The sequence below is a fragment of the Tenrec ecaudatus genome, chromosome 1 (assembly GCF_050624435.1).
Source record: "Tenrec ecaudatus isolate mTenEca1 chromosome 1, mTenEca1.hap1, whole genome shotgun sequence".
NCBI classification, from domain to species: Eukaryota; Metazoa; Chordata; class Mammalia; order Afrosoricida; family Tenrecidae; genus Tenrec; species Tenrec ecaudatus.
In genome coordinates, this window is record NC_134530.1 from 56,081,238 (window position 1) to 56,098,805 (window position 17,568).

At 52.8% G+C, this 17,568-nt stretch overlaps 1 pseudogene; it reads left to right on the plus strand.

Annotated features, from left to right (window-relative positions):
* The first annotated feature begins 2,613 nt into the window (after nt 1–2,613).
* Nucleotides 2,614–2,938, plus strand: LOC142434283 (U6 snRNA-associated Sm-like protein LSm3 pseudogene; annotated as a pseudogene).
* The last annotated feature ends 14,630 nt before the right edge of the window (nt 2,939–17,568 follow it).

A 17,568-nucleotide genomic window follows, 5' to 3' on the forward strand; every position in this document is an offset into this window, starting at 1 on the left:
CTCTGCCCAGGAGCTCATCCCTAAACCCACTCTGAAGTTACCTATTCACCTTCAGACCCTCAGGTCATCTGAGGACTGTCCCTCAAGCCAAGCCTTAAGCTGAAGTCATGGTCCTCCCTCCAACCTCCCTCCCTACTCCTTCCTGGGCAGTGCTCTGTCTCCTCCCAGGTCCACAGACTTGGCACATACTGTTCCTCTGCCTGGAAAACCCTGGAAAGCCTGTTACTAGGGCATAGCTTAAATATCACTTTTCCTAGGACGTCTCCCCCTCCAAGAGCACGCTCACAAGATCTTAAACTGAAAGAAGAAAAGAAAAATTCAAGCCAGTTGCAATATGGAAAGATTCTATTAAAAAAAGAAAAAGAAAGATTCTATGGAGAAAATATTGAACGATGCAGGAAGCGTCCAAACAAGATGGACAGAATACACAGAATCACTGTAGTGAAAAGAACTAGTCACATGCCACCATCTCAGAGGTAGCATGTGAGCAAGAACCAATGGTGCCGAAGGAACTTGTTCAAGCTTCACTAAAGGCATGAGCCAAAACAAGGCTCCAGGACCTGATGGAATCCCAATTGAAATGTTTCAACGAGCTGATGGAGCGCTGGAAGCACTCACTCATCTATGCCAGGAAATTTAGTACATAGCTACCTGGCCAACTGATGGGAAGAGATCCATATTTGTACCCATTCCAAAGAAAGGTGACCCAACAGGATGCTTACTACAGAACAATATCATTGATAACACATGTAAGTAAAATGTTGCTGAAGATCATCCAACAACTGTTGCAGCAGGACATGGACAGGGAACAGCCAGAAGTTCAGACTGGATTCAGAAGAGGATGTGAAACAAGGACTATCATTGCTGAGGTCAGATCGACCTTGGCTCAAAGCTGAGAATGACAGAAAGCTGTCTGCTTGTGTTTCATGGACTACGCAAAGGCATTAGACTGTGGACCACAGCAAACTATGGCTAGCCTTGAGGAGACTGGGAATTCCAGAGCACCTCATGGTGCTCATGTGGAAGGAGAGAACAGAACAAGGGACCGCTGCATGGTTTACAATCAGAAAAGGTGTGCGTCACAGTTGTATCTTCTCACCACCCTTAATCTGTGTGCACATAAATAATCAGAGAAGTTGGATTATATGAAAAGAGTACGGCAACGGGGAGGGAGGGGAAAATGAGGAGCTGATGCCAGGGGCCTAAGTGGAGAGCAAATGTTTTGAGGATGAGGAGGGTAATGAATGTACAAGTGTGTTTTAAATGATTGATGTATGTATGGACTGTGATAAGAGTTGTATGAGCCCCTAATAAAATGATTAAAAAAGAAAAGAGTAAGGCATCACGATTAGGGGAAGGATTATTCAAAACCTGTGGTAGATAACACAACCCTGTTTGTTAAAAGTTGGGACTTGAACCACTTGCTGAGGAAGATCAAGGACTGCAGCCTTCAGTGTGGGTTACAACTCCATTGAAACAAAACCAAAATCCTCGCAACTAGATCCATAGGTAACATCATGGTAAATGGAGACAAGGATTTTGTCTTGCTAGATCCACAGTCAATGCTCATGGGAGCAGCTGTCGAGAAATCAAGCAATACCTTGCATTGATTAAATGTGCTGCACAAGACAAGACCTCTTTGAAGTGTTGAAAAGCAAGGCTGTTACTTTGAGGAGTAAAGTGCACCTGACCCAAGCCATGGTCTTTTCAATGGCCTCATCTGCATGTGAAAGTTGGACATCGACTAAGGAGGACTAAAGAAGCACTGGGTGAATTTGAACTAGCGTGTTGGCAAAGAATATCGACAGAATCACGGACAAACAGATCAGGCTTGGAAGAAGTACAGCCAGAGTGCTCCGCAGAGGCCAGGATGGGGAGAGTTCGTCTCACATATTTTTGGTTCTGTTGTCAGGAGAGACCAGTCCCTGGAGAAGGGCATCCTGCTTGGTAAAGTGGACGGACAGTGACAAAGAGGGAGGCCCACGAAGAGATGGGTTGCCCCGTGGCAGCAACAGTAGCTCAGGCATCAGCACACGCGTGGGGGCGGTGCAGGGCCACAGGGCCAGGCGGTGTTTCCTTCTATTGGGCATGGGATTGCCATGGGATTGCCATGCATTGAAACCAACTGGATGGCTCCTAGCACCAGCAGCGACAACCCTCCCTATTCTGGCAGTCCCCCCCCTCTACCCCTCCACCCCTCCCCCCAGCCCCCCCCCCTTCCTCCACATAGATCCCAGGATGGGGAGCACCTGTTTCTTCCTCACTCCCCCATTGGGGGCAGAAGTCACATCTGTGTCCCATGACCTCACTGGAGATGGGGGCAGAGTGGATCCTCAACCCATACATGTTCAATGAATGACTGAGTAGACTCATACTTAATCCTCTCAGAGACACACCAAGTGACATGCCTGGAGTCACATACACAGAGATATGTGCATAGAGGTGCATACTCACACAGTGACACACACTCACACACACAAAACTGAGTGTTTCTGGGCTCATTTATTCTTCTCGGAGTCCAGGTACATTTGTGTCTTAGGTATGTATGTTGGTCTGGGAAACTAGAAAAACAAATACAGTGACACTCATATGTCTACAAGAAAGAGCGGAAAGGCTCCGCATTTGAAGCATGGCGGACGATGTGGACCAGCAACAAACTACCAACACAGTAGAGGAGCCTCTGGATCTCATTCGGCTCAGCCTGGATGAATGCATTGATGTGAAAATGCGAAATGACCGGGAGCTTAGAGGAAGATTGCATGCTTATGATCAGCATTTAAATATGATACTGGGAGATGTGGAAGGAACTGTGACTACTATAGAAATTGATGAAGAGACGTATGAGGAGATATATAAATCAACAAAACGGAATATTCCAGTGCTCTTTGTGCGGGACGACGGTGTTGTGCTAGTTGCCCCTCCACTCAGAGTTGGCTGAAACCCAGCATCTGTTCAGAGGGGAAAAGAGGAGCCTCCTGAATGGAGGTTGTATTCCAAAGAGAAACCTACATAAGCTTTGATGCTCAGAAGTAACCAAGGATTCGTCCTTTCCTGAAATAAGTCAGTCTGCCGCCCCAAACCAAATGACATTTTAATTTTTTCCCACCCTTCCAATAAATGTAATCACAAAAAAAGAAAGAGCAATGGAATATTCAATATACAATATTGAATATGAATTGAATATACAAGAGCAATTGAGTATTGAGAAAACATCCCAGTCCAGTCCAGATCAAGTCCATAAGTCTGATTTTAGCCCATATGTCTGATAAATTCCTCCTTATAAACTTGTTTATACGTTTATAAAGTTCTCTTCAGACTCAGGAAACACAAGCAATAATGCCAAACACAGGAAGATCACAGGCCAGTGGGTGGAAAGTCTTGTGGATCCAGTGGAGGCAGAAGCACCTCAGCGCTGGCAGGGGTCTCCACGTGGCTTCTTTAGCTCCAGGGCTCTAGTGTCTCTCCATGTGTCTCCTCAATAGGAAGATCTCACAGGGAGTGAGCGTGTGTCCTGCCTCCAGTGAGCTATTTAGCTCCTTAGCCCCTCCAAAAGAGGTCATCAAGCTGTGACCTAGTTGCAGGCTAAACTCCACCCCTTCACTGTTAAGTCTCAAATTGACAATAGATGATGTAACTGCCACAGTATGCCACTGGCTCTCTTCCTTGGTGCCATGAGCTCCCTACCAGACTGGAAATCCCAGGAGAGTGTTATGTCTCTCCCTGTTACTTTGAGGGCCTAGTCCAGGGAGTGTCATTCGTGCCCTGGGGGCAGGGTTGCTTCTCCTCCACTAAGGAGTCTTAGTAGCCCTCGTGATCCCAAGATCAGCAGCTCAAAGCCACCAGTCACTGCAAGGCTGGCTACTCTCCTAAAGAGTTACGGCTGCTGCGGGTCAGGACGGACTCTGCAGGCAGTGGACTTGAGCTCAGCCCCCAAGGGGCCATGGTCATTTAGAACGCTCACCTTCCTTTCTGCAGACAAAGTTTGATTCCTGGCTAGCGCGCCTCCAACAAAACCAGGGACCGTCTGTCCACAGAGATTGCATGCTGCCCTGGTGCCGAGCAGGCCTCAGCAGAGATTCCAGACCAAGATACACGAGGAAGAAAAGCCTGCCAGTGTCGTTCCCAGCGGTCGGTACGGGTTGGAACCAATTTGATGGCGCTTAACAACAACCACCACCAAGCCCTTCAAGTGCACCAGAATCAGCAGATTCTACAAAATACTCAAAGTTTACTAGTGCTTGTGGCGATGATATAAACAACAATAACACTTACAAATAATGATGTATTCTGTGCTGAGTTTTAGCTAAGGAGCCCTGGTGGAATAGTGCTTACACACTGGGCTTCTAACCCTAAGGTTAGCTGTTCAAAACCACCTGCTGCTCCACAGATGAAAGAGGGGGCTTTCTGGTTCTCTAAAGAGTTAGTTTCGGGCACTCACAGGGGCAATTCTTCCCTGCCCTCTCACTCACTGCCCTCGAGTCAATGCCAACCCACAGTGACCCTAGAGGACAGGGTAGAGCTGCCCTGGGAGTGTCTGAGACTGTAGCTCTTCACAGGAGCAGTGAGTCCTGGCTTTCTTCGGAGCGGCTGGTGGTTTTGAACTGCTGACCTTCCTGATTGCAGGCCAACTTGGAACCACAATGCCATCAAGGGTGCGCACCCTGTCTCGTAGGGTTGCTAGGTGCCGGAGTCTACTGATGTCAGTGAGTTTGTGTGTGTGTGTGTGGGGGGGTTGTTTTGCAGTTTGAGCTACGTCATTCACAGTGACTATACCTGGAAAGCAGACTTGACCGTTTTCATTTCCCTGGCCGGCAGGTGATGACTGTGTGCAAGGTGACGACGTAGGAGGTGCCTCAGTCCAGATATTCTGCCTGGGAGGGGAGGTGTGCTCCACTGCTGCCCACCACTGCCCAATGCCCAGTATAGCTACAGACCAGGAGAGACCTGGGGAGGAGTTCAAAGTCAGCAAGAACCTCCTTCATTTTGCTATTGTGGAGTTTCCTTGTTCTCTTTTTGTCTGTTGTTCTGTATGTGAAATCCAGGGCAGGTAGGTAAATCTATAAAGACAGCTACGGGATGAATAGTTTCTCAGGGGTGTGGCAGGGGAGGCTGGAGGGAAATGAGCTCATAACAATAAGCACAGGAAGAAGAAAGTGTTCCCAAAGTGACTGTGTGATGACTGCACACTAGGCAATTATTTTTCAATATGATCGAACTATTGAATTGTATGATATGTGAACTATATACCAATAAAACTATTTTTTTTAAAAGCCCATGGATCACCAAGGTCCGCTCCAACTGTGCTTGGGGGCCTCCCTGGGTCAGCAACAACAACCAACAGTGGGACCCCAAAGGCCCAGTGGATCTTCCCAGATTACGCTGGTGAGGACGTCTCTCAGGGTGCAGAGGTGAGCTGGTGCCTCCCACAAACAAGCCAGACTGGCATGAGCTGCCTCCAGCCCTCCTGCTGGCTGCCCATTATGCCTGCCCACCAGCCAAGCCTCCTTTCTCCCCAAAGCACCGGGACACAGCACTTAGGGCTGGGCTGGGCTGGGCTCGGGAGCTTTAAGCAGCAGCAGCAAACTCCACTGAAAGAGGCTGGTCCTGTGGGGTCTTCTGGAGACAGTGGGCCCAGAGAGGTTTCCACTGGAGGTGACAGGCCTCACAGGACCCTGGAAATCTAAGCTCATCCTTTCTCAACCGCCTTCTGTGGGGGTCCGTGCCTGAACACCCAGAACAACTTAAAAGGCTCAGAAGCAAAACAACCACACACAAACGCACTGCCAGAGAGTCAATTCCCACTTGCAGCAACCTTGTAGGACAGGATAGACGTGGCCCTGTGGCCTTCTGAGATGGTCACTCTTTACCGGACTAGACAGCCTCGTCTTCTCCGGAGGAGCTGCTGTGGTTTCGAACTGCTGACTCTGTGCCACGAGGGCTACCGAAGGCTCGATCATCTACAATAAGATGCTCATCGTGCCCTGCCTTTGCTCCATATTGGTTTCACTAGGTAAACCTTCCTAGGGGGACAACAGAAAAACAGGTTCTTGCCAGCTGTCATTCGGTTCCATGGGGGTAACCTAGCTTACAAGGACAGTGTTCTACCTCCTGATTTAGGGGTAGTGAGTGGGGGCTGGAAAGCTCGTGGGCAATCATGTAAGGGGCAACTGTTGGGCTCTCCCCGTCCAGGTGAACATGGAAAGACACATGGAAACAGTCCCCTGGACGAATGGACCTTGCACACGTCAGTCTCCACACCCTGAGACGAGAAGGGCTCAGGTGGGGCCTGGCTCCTGCTCCCAGCTGCTCTGACAAGGATGGAGTTAGGAGGTCCTGGACGGGGTGGGAGGACAATGTGGGACAGCTCTCACGGTCATCCAAGAGACCAGGCTTCCTGGCTGGCTGGAGGCTGGCGGGACCCCGCCAAGACTGTGACCTTTAGCCTTCAGGTCAGGAGTTGAACTCACCTGTGCTCGAATATCAGCCACTGATGATCAAAAGGGCAGCATTCAAAGCAGGACAAAGTTCCGAGGGCGGGGGAAGAAGGAGGGACGGAAATGGGCTGGAGAGAGGCTGGAATCCGTGATGGTACATGGAGGGACGGATGAGTCGAATCAGAAGCAGATTGTGCATCAAATGTTGGGTGCTTCGTAAATCTTCACCTCACTCACTACTAAAAAAAGGTTTTTGTAAAGGTTTTTGTAAATGTTGGGTGGGGGTGAGAGGGGGAGAGCATATCCTAACTCTTTAGCATAGCGTTCAAAGCCTTCTTGACCTGACCTGTCCGTCCCAGCCCTTTACTGAGCCATCAGGGGTCATTCACAAAGCCTGTCTAGAGTGCCTCTGTCTGCACCCGCCCCAAGACCCACCAATCCTGTGAGCTACCTCTGCTCACACAGATGAGGAAACTGAGGCTCAGAAGAGGGGCAACTTATCCAAAGCCATGTAGCTGGGAAGCGCTGCACAGGCACCTCCTCACAGCCAGGCTGGAGACACTTCTGGGAGACAGACAGATGTGCAGGGATGCCCAGCCCAGGTTTCTGCCTCTGGGCCTGGGTGCAGGCAGCTGCAGAGCAGAGGGCTGAAAGCCGTGGGAGTGCCTCTCCAGGAAAGAGAGGACAGCAGGTTCCACAGGCAGCCACGGAGAGCAGGCAGGAGATGGACTGGAATTCTTTCCCAGCCCAGGCATCCTCTTCCCACTCAGCTCCTGGCCCTGGGCATCCTGGGTCCAAGTTCCATTCACCAGCTGACTTCTCTTTGGACTTCATTTTCCCCACCCAAGAAGCAGAACGGTGGAAGCAGGAGACACTGGGAGGTTGACAGGCAACAGAGGCGAATATTGTTCTATCCACAGTCCTGCAGTGATGGTCACCTATGAGCGGATGCTTGCATGGACACACAGCTGAACAGCTATGCATAGATTTGACAGAGAATATTGTTAGGTTTCTCCGGTTAGAAATACCTTGGTCCTTGGCTTCCCAAGAGAGAATTCATGCCGAAACCTGGTTTGTGACCCAAGTGGGGTTTATGAAGGACAGAAGCAGTCTCAGCGGTTTACACAGGCCCCCTCAGGGCGCTTCCACCCACACGTGGACGTCGCAGCCCAGATTGGAAGAAATGGTGCACGAGAAGAATTGCAATGAGTTGGATCAGAATGTGTCTGAATTGCTGAACCAAGTTCTGTTCTGCAAACCTTCACCTCACTCAGAGATCTATGATTATGTATACAAATAGGTATGTATTATATGTTTCATCATACATGAAAATATAGCATCACATATATGAATTATACGTACTCTTTTTTTAAGGAAACAGAGCTGGGCAGGTCAGTGCCAAGGTTCTGGTTCCTTTAAGCCTTTCCCAGGGTGGGTGTGGCTCTGGCTGCAGGTGAGCAGAGTTGCCACATCAGCAGGATGAGCCCCCGCCCCATCCCTTCCCCAGCTCCCTCCCGCCCGAGGCCCCAGAGGACGGTGGGAAGTGGGTGGGGAGAAAGAGCCTAGTCCCAGTGGCTGGAGAGGAAGGGATTGGCTGCTGGGGTGGTGAGGGAGATGGCGTGCGAATGTACCAGTCGGGTGACTGCACTAGCCTGAGCGTCGCTGAAATGTCAGTGGCAGTGTGTACAACATGAGTGTGCCCCTTTGATTGTGAAGCCACCCTTTTGTGAGCACGTGTGGATGTTCTGTGTTCGCAGGTGGCACTGAGTGTGACGGGTCCGGGTGGGGGGGGGGGGTGGGACTGGCCTTGGTGGACAGATGAGTGGGCAGGGCCTGGGGGTGAGCTTGCACTGCCCCTGCGGTGATGGTGAGTGTGTGGTTCTGGCTGAGTGTGTCTCCAGGGGGCTCCGGGTGAGCATGTGGACAAGGGTGTGTGTGTGTGTGGTGGGGTGGGGCTCCCAGTGGCCTCTCAGTGAGGCAGGGCTCTGTGGGTCCTCTAGCAGCACCCCTCCAACCACCCCTGGTTGATGGCTGGACACTGTCCAAGAGCCCAGCCAGGTGCCCTGCCTGCCTCCCTCCCTTTGTTAGGGACTCACCTACCACCTCCCTCCCCGCCCAGACTCCCACCTTAAAAAAGGACCTTTTCCAGTCCAGCTTACCCCACCTGCCCCATCCAAAGGCAGCCGCTCTGACCATGTGGGTGGAGCTGGGCCCAGCATGCTCCACTTTGACAAAAGAGAGACTCAAGGCTCTGGGCAGGGAGGTGAATTGCCACCCAAGGGTAGTTTGATTCCAGGAGTCTCCATCAAGTCACCCAGGGCTGGGCTTGCCTAGGAGAAAGGAAACGGACTTGGACGAAGCCTCTGGTTACCACTAGGGCTTGTCCCTGTTGTCACTTACCACAGCCTGGCTCAGAGGGGTGGGCAGCTTTCAGGGTCACACAGCAAGAGAATCAGGAATTGAACCCATTTTTCTCTGGATGGAGATCCAGGGCCATCTGCTCTGCCCTTTCACTCCAGTGGGCTGTGGGGGGGAGGGGCGGGGCGAGGAAAAGCTTGGATGCACAGTGGAGGGATGGTGACACAGCCTCCGGGAACTTCAGGGGCTCACTAGAGTGCCCGCCCCACCCCTGGCACTGGGCTGGGCTGGGTGGAAAGTGACTGGGGGCCACACATGATTGGATACCTGCTGACCTCTGTCTCCTGAGGCACCCCTTTTCCCCCATTGGAACTCCAGGCTCAGAGGGATGTGTCTAGAGCCCCCACCCCAGCCTGAGGGAGTCTGGTGGGAGCAAAGGGTCGCAGGTTGTCCAGAGTCCTGGTCGCCTTCTAGAATGGGGACAGAAGCAAAAAACAAAACTGGGACTGGACTAGGGGCTGGCCAGGTTGTGGCTTGTGAAGGGCGGGTTCCCAGCGGAAACCTCCTTTTACTCTGTGCCTCAGTCCATCTTCTCCACGGCGTCGGGACCAGCAGCCACTGCTCGCGGGCTCCTGGCCAGAGAACAGAGGCTCTAAGCAGCAGATGCATGATGAAAACAGGGCTCACGTCTCATCTTGGGACGCTGTGTCCGGGGCTCTCGGTAAGGGTTCTGTGGCTTCTCCTGGATCTGAGTGAGGACTGACTCCTCAGGGATCTGAGGGCCCAGGTTTGGGGGCTCTTTTCGGTGACAAGGACCAGAACATCCCCATCTCGGCGTCTCCGGGGACGAAGCTTTCAGGAGGCTACATGGGAAATCAGGAAGGCAGAATGGTGGGCCTCACCTCCAGGCTGCTCAGAATCTCCTAGATCGCTTCACTGACTTGGTGGCCACATCTTCCCTTTGCTGCAGACCCTGAGGCTTCCGAGCACGAAGCTCAGTGGTCACCGAGACCGTGGCTCTGGCTCTCTGCCCGTGTCCTCCTTATATCTCCTGCCTGCCTGCTGGCCTTGTTGCCCTTGACTCCGGCTACCTCACGACTCTTGTTCATGGCTTCCTGTCACTGCCTTACTCCACAAGAGAAGATCAACTTGGTGTAGAGCATTCGATTCATGGAGGGCAGGCTTAAGCCAAATCACATCCTGGGCCACTGACCAGCCTAGAGGGGGGCAGGTCCATCTGGTACAGCTAAGGACAGGACTAGGCTCAGATGACAACCTAAGAAACTTCAGGAAGGGCTGCAGGCAGGAACTTAAGAGTCCAGGCCCTGATTTCAATCGTTTTCATGAAACTAGGACTGTACTCAACCCTAGTACCCTGGCGGGTTAGGAGTGCGCTTCAAGGCTATGTGGACAGATGGGTGACGGAACCTGGGGCTCTGATGAAAGTGGCAGCGATGTGATTACTGGGTCCTTGTCCCGGGCTCCAAAGACCAAACCCAACCAAGGTTCCCATCAGCTTGAGCCCCTCGGACACGTGTGTGCGCGCGCAGTGTCAGTGGGTAAGCCTTGGGCTGGTTTGACCCCATCAGCCGCTCTGAGGGGCAAAGGTGAGGCTCTCTGCTCTCCTGAAGATTGGCAGTCCGCTCAGAAGCCCTGCGGAGCAGTGCTCGCCTGACCTCCAGGGTCCCCATGAGGTGAAATCGACTCCCCTGCAGTGACTTTGGTTTGCTGAAGCCTCCGGGCTTCTCCTGTGGGCTCAGCTGAGCCCCTGCTTCTGCTCCTCACTGAGTCTGTCTCTCTGGGTCCCTGTGATGTCTGGGACACCTGAAGCTCCACAGGTCCCCTCTGCCCCGCCACCCAGACTCATGGGTGAGCGCGCACTCAGCCTGCAGGTCCTCCAGGATGTCCCTGACCCAGGATTGGTGTCCTTCATTTCCGCACTCCGTGGGTGGCCCTGCCTGACCCTGTCCTGGCCGGAGGCGGGTGGGGGTGGGAGGCGTGTGCACAGAGTGGCTCTTGTTCAGGGGACTGGGGTGGGACCGATGCCTGCTCTTGTGTTCCAGCCCGGACTCGAGGCTTGGCAGGCCTGAGAGTGAGCTGCCTCTCTGCCTGCAACTGCATCAGCGCCACATCCGTTCCACTGGCAGAGCAGGCCCTGAGCCACCCTGGAAGCTGCCCAAGAAAGCCCTTAGCTGGGCTCGCCTTGCAAGCGATTATTGATCCCTTTGCCCCTGGCTCCTCCATCTCGAGGCCTGGAGACAAGCTGTGGTTGGTAGCACCCCAACCCTGTCTGGGGGCTGTAGCTCCGAATCCTCCCATCCTGCCGCTGGAGGTCACATGCCAGCACAGTGAGGTACAGGGAGGGAATGGGGGGACCCTGTGAGAGGACAGGGGCGCAGGGAGGAGAGTGGGGCTCAGTGAAGGACAGACGTTCAGTGGTGGCTTGAAGGAAGAGCAATGAGTAGGCAAGGCCCAGGGCATAACTGAGGAAGGATTTCTTGCTGCTGCAGGCAGGGCTCTGGGGCTAGAGCATAAACCCTGCACTCTGCTCAGCTTAACCTTGAGGGTCAGAGCAGGGCATTTGGATGTCAGGCACACCTCTGAACAGCTGGATGAAGATTAGAGGCCTGTGTCTACCGGGGAGGACCCAGGCAGCAACATCAAACATTCCAGAGCAGCACATTGTGAGGTCTGGGGGTGAGGGGCCCTTGGGCAGAGGTGGCGGGGTAGGGCCTGGAGTGAGCTGCTGGTTTGAGAGGCCAGTTGAGCTTACTGGTTTCTGCCTCAAGTCATGGAGGGGGAAGGAGCCCTCCCCAGGTTTTATCATCTCCAGAGGCTCCTCTGGCTACTGGGGGCCCTGCAGGCAGGAAGCAGGCCAGGGAAGCATTTGGAATCCTGGGAATTGAGGCAGCCACATGCAGGGACCGCCCCATCTCAACTTAGGTTACAGCCCTTGGCAAGTTCCCAGGGCTAGAGCGGGGCCTGGGAGGAGGAGGTGAGCTGAGGGACCACACCCCAGATTCCTGGGGCACAGCAGGGCTCAATAGATAAATATCTCAGCCCAGGATTTGGCTCCTGGAGGTCCTTCTGCAGAGCATTCACTTCATCTTGCCGCTGAACCCCATCTCTCTCATAGAGGATCTCTCCTGGGGTGAAGCCCACCCCCTCCAGAGAGTCCCCAGTTCTCTCTGAGTTGCTGTCCCCTTGTTGAGCCTAAGTTCTCCCCACAGAGTCTTCCTCCCCGAAATTGGGGCCAGTTTAGTTGGCACCACCCCTTCTCATCTGTGGGTAGGTTGCCCCTCGCCCTCGCCCCAGGCTGCGAGGGTTGGTCTGAGTGCTCATTTGCGTTTTGTTTGCACAGGATTATTTAATGTTCAAATGACTGGTCAGCTGATATGCATGCTATTTGCATCCTTCCTTTTAGTGAGGGAAACACCCAAACCCGCGCCAGCTCCCCAAGGTCATCCTGATCAGAGCTTGACTTGGGGCAACACTTAGTTGGGTTCTGCTGAGAAAGTAGAATAGTTGCCATGAGTTAGAGCCAAGGATACAGACGCTTAAGACAAGCTGTGGAGGAAGAATCCACCCGGGATGGAGGAAGATGCAAGAATCCCCTCAGCATTCCTCAGGGAGGACTGGGACTGGGCATGTGGCAGAAGGGGAAAGTTGTTAGAGACAGCTCAACAGGTTTCTTAGACTCTTTAAGCAGGGGTCCACATAACATAGGGACGACCACGTCCCCTTAATTGCTCCTGATTCTCCTTCTCTCTGAGCCCTGTGCGATTTCATCCAGGGTAGCAGTTGACACGAAATCTATCGATTTGTGTTCCCTAACTAGTTCCCAGACAGGAAAACTGAGGCCCAGAGGTAGCTACTCCACCCCCACTCTCTCTCCCTCTCTGCCACCCCCACCCTCCCACACCTGCTTGAAGCACCTGAACCCTTTTCCAGGGTGGTGAATGGTTCTGCTCTCTGTAAGAAAATCTCACAAAAGGGTATGTCTGGGTGGCATTGGGGGTGATTTTTATTTTTTATGTACAGCTTGGTAGTTTTTGCATTTCCCACATTCTCTTTGAGTGTGAATTCAAACCTCTCAAAGATACCATTTATCAGAGTTAAAAAAAAAACTATAGTCACGTGAAAAAAAATAAGTGATCAAGGGTTCATGAAGGAGGGAGGGCAGAGAGGGCAGGGAAAAAGTTGAGGAGCCTCTGATGCCAAGGGTTCCAGTAGAAAATGTTTGGAAAATGATGGCAACATGTGTACAAATGTGCTTGACACATGGGTGGATGGATGGATTGTGATGAGAGCTATGACAGGCCTCAGGAAAATGATTAAAAACAGCAACAACAAAACCCACTACAGTCTAAGGAACCCCGTGGGCATTTCTGCAATGTCCTTACAGGACCACTACTTGACGGCAAAGGTTTAACACTCTTCTTCAGGCATGATCAGGAGCCCTGCCGGGTGGCACAGTGGGTAAGTGAGCAGTTCAGACCCACCAGCTGCTCCCTCGGAGGACGCTGAGGGGCTCTGCTCCCATGAGGATTAGTTTTGGAAACCCTATTGGCGGTTAATCCTACTCAGTCCTACAGGGCTGCTGTGGTTTGGCTTCTGCATGATCTTAGCCCACTCTGACGAGAACTCCATGCCAGGAGGGGGTGTTAGGAAATCAAGACTCGGCAAGTCCAGGAGTTGTCCGCAGATCACACCAAGAGCAGCGTGGCTGGGGCTCCAGCCAGGCTACAAACAACGGATCCGACCAGCTGGGCAGGTCCGGGTCTGTGGGCGGACACGATGTATGCCTCTTCTGTGTCCCACAGGAGCCCTGGTGGTGTAGTGGGCATGTACTGGACGCAGTTTGAGACGGCCAGCCGCTCTGGGAGGAAGACAGGGCTTTCTGCTCCTGTGAAGTGACAGTCTCAGAGCCTCATGGGAGCAGGCTGACCTTCCTCTCGGGTCGCTGGGAATCAGAACAGCCACTGGGGCAGTGATTTTTTAAAGAACATACATAGGATGCTGTCAGGGGAGCCAGCCCCTAACAAATAATCACGGGTCCTGTAGGCACAATTGTACAGCGATAATATATAAAGATTATAGTAGCATAGGAGAGAGAGTAAAATAAAGGAGTCAGACACACGTTTCATGGTAGCATGTCCCCTCAGCCTCTCTTGATGGCTCACATGGGGGTACTGGAGGAAGGGAAGGAGGGAGAGGGAAGGAGGGCCAGAGGAGAGAGGTCTTTATTGTTTGGGGGCTTTGATAGGTAGCCATTAGTTATGCATATTCAGGCGTTACATACCTCACAAGGTGGGTGGCGATCACAGTAAAATTCCTGAGCTCACAGGTGAGGAAACCCAATTACCGGCATTGGGGGAAGGACTGAGGGGGGGGGGGTGTGCCTCAGTGGGAGGAGATAATCAAAGAATGTCTGCTCCTCCCAGGAGACAGAATCAACCATGCACTCAATGTGCAGGCAGCCTAGCTGTTAAGAATCTGTGGGATTGACATTTGTTAGTTTTCCATAGGATGCCCCATTCTGGGATTAGGGAGGTGACCTCTCAAGGTCACACTGGGCAGCCTATGACAAAACAGCCTGGGCCCCAGAACAGTTTGCTGAGCAGCCTGGGAGAGATGGAGGCCCTGGCATGGCCCGCTGACCTACTCCCCAGGACCTGGACACCCCTCTCCGCTCAAGACAATGGCACTCTGTGAAGGGTGGGCCGTGCAGGATGGCAGATCAGTTACAGGCCACCAGGGCTCCGCAGCTCTGCCAAGGCCCCTGCTGCTCCTCTCTGGGCATGGGGAGGGGTGTTGGGAGGATGAAAGACCCCGATGAATGAGGGGGGGCAAGGAGAGGGATGGAGGAAGACCAAGAACCCTCCTGGTACTTTGGGAAGGGCTGTTTTATCTGGACTGCTACTTGCTGTCACTCAACCCCACCCCTCAGCCACCATCTTCAAACACCACCCCATCCTGTGTGAGCCAAAACCAGTCCATGTGGACACCCTCCACCCTCCGACCAGCTCCCCAAAGCTGTGTGACCCTGCAGAGTCATGTGGTCTCTGTGCGTGTCCTCCCCTGTGTCAGGGAGGTGACGATTCCACCCAGCTTTCCAGGGGTGTTCAGAAAATGAACGACACCCACACAACAACAGGGCCCTGTGGCAGGGACTCTTCTCCCCCCTCCCCCCCCCACCCTGCCTGGCTGCTCTGGGAGGACAGGTCCAGTAATGCTTGCGAGGAGCCAGGGGGCCTGGGGAGCTCTTGGGGAGGAGTCTTCTTCCTTCCTGCCAGCTCCAGCAGGGTCTAGAGATCTGAGAACAGACGTGCCACTGAGTGACTCAGCGCTTTCCTGCCTGCAGACTCGCCCTGCCTGCCTCCCTGGCTGGGCCCAGAAGGGCGAGACTGCCGGTGGGGTGGGACAGCTGGCTCTGAAGGCCCTGGGGGAGCCTTGAGGGTGGGCAGGAAAGGAGGAGAGGGTGGCTTGGTCTGCAAGATGAGCACCCCATGGAGAAGCTGCTGATCCCCCAGAGTGTCTCCCACCTGCTCCCACCCCCTGCCCAGGATTTGCAGGCCAGCCAAGCCCTGCAGTCACACTCTCTTGAGCTCAAAGGCCCACGGCGCTCCCCTCTTTCCCTTTCTCTCTCTTCCCCTTCCCAGCCAACTGCCCCTTACTTCCTCACCTCCCATTGGGCAGGCCTCAAACCTGCATGCACAGACATCTCTCTGGAAGGTCCCCTCCTAACCACCAAATGCCTTTCCCATCTCTCCCAGCTCCAGCGCTGAGGAGCTCCAGCAGCTGCTGCTTGGGTCCTTGGAGCTCCTCCCTGGGCTCCCAACACCTGCGCGGTTCCCTCTGGGACAGTTCTCCCTCTGACCTCTTCCTCTGTTCCCCCCCCACCCCCCCGTAAAGAGGCCTGCTCTGTACACCCAGTCTTCCATCATCCACTGTAAGGAGGAAGGACTGAGTCACGTGTTGGGCATCAAATAAACCTCGGTTCAAATCCAGCCTCTGCCTTTCACTAGCTGTGTCACCTTAGGCAAGTTAGTGCACCTCTTTGAGCCTTAGCATCTTCCTCTCTAGCGGATGGGTTGATATTATCTACTTCCTATGAAGTCAACGATGTTAGCCTGGGCAGCACAATGGCAAGCTCTCAGCTGCTAACCCAAGAGTTGGCAGTTCAAACCCACGCAGTGGCTCCACAGAACTGCCTAGCTGTGCTTGTAAAGAGGACAGTGAGACATAACACAGTTTCACCAAGATAATGTTCCACATCCGACTTTGGCCCAACTATCGGTTTTTCCCAGTCCAGAGAAAAGAAGAGTGTTGGAAATGGAAACAATAGTCTAATGGACGAATGGACCACATAAACGTCTGTGTCCACAGCCCTGAGACCAGAAGGACTAGATGGTGCCCGGCCACTACTACCAACTGCTCTGAAAGTAGGAAGGCCCTGGTTAGAGAGGGAGCAAATGCGGAACAGGACCCCAAACCATACAAGACACCAGGGGTATTGGTTGGGTACAGACTGGCGGGATTTCCCCAAGACGATGGCCCTTAGCCACCCCTCCCTTCCAGTTTGCCTGGAACTGAACTCACCCCAAGTTAGAAGAACACACCAGCACCACTTAACACCTCACGGGCAATGAAACTAGAAGCCCAGGGAGGAGGAGTGGAGATTGAGGGCATTGGAGTGGATGAGTTGAATCCTCGTGTGTGTGAGCTGTTGAACGTAAAACTATGATCTGCTCGGTGCACCTTCACTCATTCACAGTGAAAGTTAAATTAAAAAGATAGGATAAATGTTCACTGCCCATAATGAGAGTAGCAATACCAGGAGGGGAAGGGGAAGGTGGAAGAAGAAAGGGGGAACCTATCACAAGGATTTACATATAACCCCCTCCCTGGGGGATGGACAACAGAAAAGTGGGTGAAGGGAGACATCGGACAGGCCAAGATATGACAAAATAATAATTTATAAATTATCAAGGGTTCATGAGAGAGTGAGGAGTGGGGAGGGAAGGGAAAAAATGAGGACCTGATGCCAGAGGCTTAAGTGGAGAGCAAATGTACAAATATGCTTGACACAATTGATGCATGTATGGATTGTGATAAGAGTTGTATGAGCCCCCAATAAAATGATTTTTAAAAAAGACATGAACAAATTATAACAATGTATAAATTATCAAGGGTTCATAAGGGAGGGAGGGTGGGTGAGGGAGGGGAAAAATGAGGAGCTGATACCAAGGGCTTAAGTAGAAAGCAAATATTTTGAGCATGATGATGGCAACAAATGTACAAATGCGCTTGACACAATGGATGGATGTCTGGATTGTGATAAGAGCTGAATGAGCCCCCAATAAAATGATTTTTTAAAAAAGTTCACTGCCTGTGAGACGGTTCAATTCTGTCACATGGGATGAGGTCACTATGCCTTGACATCCACCCAAGGGTGCCTAACTCCCGCAGCAGGGCTCAGCAGGACCATGCGCATTAGGCACAGAAGGCACGCTGCATACAATCTCTAGTGAGCATTCAGTTCCGGCAGTGCTATGAACACTCTCTTCCTGGTCTGTCCTACCACCCCTTGCTCACATGGAACTCCAACTCCCACCCAGGTGGGGGGTTCAATGTCCCAGCGGTACTCCAGATGCCACGGGGCCAAAAGTGGGATGTCATCCCTCCTCTCCTCCCCCAATACCGTCTTCTCCTCCTGATGCCCCAACTCCGTTAACGCCCCACCATCTTCTCCCAGGGTTAGTTCTCAGCTGTG